This window comes from Engraulis encrasicolus, chromosome 12, assembly GCF_034702125.1.
Source record: "Engraulis encrasicolus isolate BLACKSEA-1 chromosome 12, IST_EnEncr_1.0, whole genome shotgun sequence".
Classification (NCBI taxonomy): Eukaryota; Metazoa; Chordata; class Actinopteri; order Clupeiformes; family Engraulidae; genus Engraulis; species Engraulis encrasicolus.
This window is the reverse complement of record NC_085868.1, coordinates 22,227,276-22,229,775: the sequence shown is the minus strand read 5'-3', so window position 1 is coordinate 22,229,775 and position 2,500 is coordinate 22,227,276. Positions and strand designations below refer to the sequence as shown.

General features: G+C 41.1%; 1 protein-coding gene across 2 annotated transcripts in view; it reads left to right on the top strand.

The window, feature by feature from the left end:
* The window catches only part of cdk15 (cyclin-dependent kinase 15), a 98,229-nt gene that overhangs the window by 48,835 nt on the left and 46,894 nt on the right, over positions 1-2,500 (top strand). The window lies entirely within an intron of this gene.

Below are 2,500 nucleotides of genomic sequence, written 5' to 3'. Positions count from 1 at the left end.
AACAACCCATACTTTAGAAGCAAATCGACTTTAGAATGGCTTCATAATAATGAAATACACATTCTTAAATAGCCCAGTCAAAGTCCTGACAAAAAACAATTGAGATTATATGGCATGAAGTCAAGAAAGCTATGCACTCCAGACATCCCACAAACCTTGCTGACGAGAGGCAGTTCTCTAAAGAAGAGGGAGACCAGATACAAACAGATTGTTTTGTTAATCTGATCTGCAACTACAGGACAAGTCTGGTTGATGATATTGCAACTAACTGAGAATGTGTATTTCATTATTATGAAGCCATTCTAAAGTCAATTTGCTTCTAAAGTATGGGTTGTTGTCACATTTCAGGACCCATACTCTTGTGCGCTTCAACTGTGTGACTTCCTCACGTTTTTTTCTGTAAAATATCACAATAAACTTGAGTTCATTGTTCCACTGATAATAGCAAACTATCAAGGGCCTGAGGCAGCAAGGTAGCCGCATATAATGATGCTCCCGCCACCATACTCAGAAGAGGAGATGTAACCAAGAATAGCTAAAAATGGGATTCATTCTGCCAATCTAAAATGAATGGGGTTTCTGTCCAAAAAAATATTGCTGCACCTTTGAGGTTTGCGAAAAAGCATTTATATGCTTCATAGAATTACTGCAAAATATTCTGTAGACCAACATTAAAATCAAAGTTGAATTGTTCAGGGGAACACACAATGTCATGTTTGGAGGAGAACTGGAAAACCATACCTTCACCAAAACACCATCTCCACCTTTGAGTATGGTGACGGGAGCATCATTATATGCGGCTACCTTGCTGCCTCAGGCCCTTTTCAGTTTTCTATTATCAGTGGAACAATGAACTCAGAAGTTTATCGAGATATTTTACAGAAAAAAAGTGAGGTAGTCTGTCAAATGTGACAACAACCCATACTTTAGAAGCAAATCGACTTTAGAATGGCTTCATAATAATGAAATACACATTCTGGAATAGCCCAGTCAAAGCCCTGACAAAAAACAATTGAGATTATATGGAATGAAGTCAAGAAAGCTATGCACTCCAGACATCCCACAAACCTTGCTGACGAGAGGCAGTTTTCTAAAGAAGAGGGAGACCAGATACATCCAGATTGTTTTGTTAATCTAATCTGCAACTACAGGAAATATTTGGTTGAGGTTATTGCGACTAAATTAGGGTTAAAACCTATTAAATGCAAGGGTGTACTTACTTATGCCTTGCTGTCCTGTGAACTGTGATCTCATGGGCAATAAAAATATGAAAACTTGTAAATGTTTGGGTTGAATTAGTTAAAGCAGACTCTGCTTTTTCCTTCTTGAGATTTCCGGGAAGATCAGACCATGTTTTATGACCAATTTTGACAGAAATGTAAGAAATTTCAAAGGGTGTACAAACTTTTTCCTGGGACTGTAGATAGACTCTTACACATATATTAATGCAAAATTACACACACACACACACACACACACTCTCTCTCTCACACACACACACACATGCACAGAGACACAGACACAGACGCTGACACACACACACGCACACGCACACGCACACACACACACACAGACACAGACATGCACGCACGCACACACACACACACACACACACACACACACACACACACACACACACACACACACACACACACACACACACACACACACACACACACACACACACACACACACACACACACAGCCTTTCTTGCCTGTCCTTATGGTAGACTCCCATTTTAACACAATAAAGAATGCTAAATTGTGCCCAGACCAAACTCATCCCTAAACCAACCTGTCATGTTTTTTTGCGCCATTTGTATTGCCGTTATCAACACAGTAACCAAGACGGACCTAGCTTTGTTATGTCATCAATGCATACCCCACAAATCACGTCAATGTACCCCACAAATCAAATGTGTGCAATACTGATTGTGCATAAATTACATATACACTCATGCACATACACATGTAGACTTTTACACGCGCACACACACACACACACACACACACACACACACACACACACACACACACACACACGCGCACACACACACACACACACACACACTGCTGGTTGCGTGATCATGGAATGGGCTCAACCTCGTTTGGCCCCCTGAAACAAAGATTGGAAACAACTGTTTGGATCACTTATAAAGAGAAACACACGCCTTTTTCCTCTCCTTAAAAAAAGTTTGGTATTAACAAGGAAAGAAAAACATGCTAATAAACAAACAAATGCAATGTGTGTGTGTGTGTGTGTGTGTGTGTGTGTGTGTGTGTGTGTGTGTGTGTGTGTGTGTGTGTGTGTGTGTGTGTGTGTGTGTGTGTGTGTGTGTGTGTGTGTGTGTGCGCGCGCGTGTGTGCGTACGTGCGTGCGTGCGTGCGTGTGTGTGTGTGTGTATTGCGTGTGTGTGTGTTGTCTCAGATCGCTGAAAAAGCACAATTTATCCGAACGCCCTTGAAGGCAAATAAATAAGTGAGAGTTCCCATTCTGTAC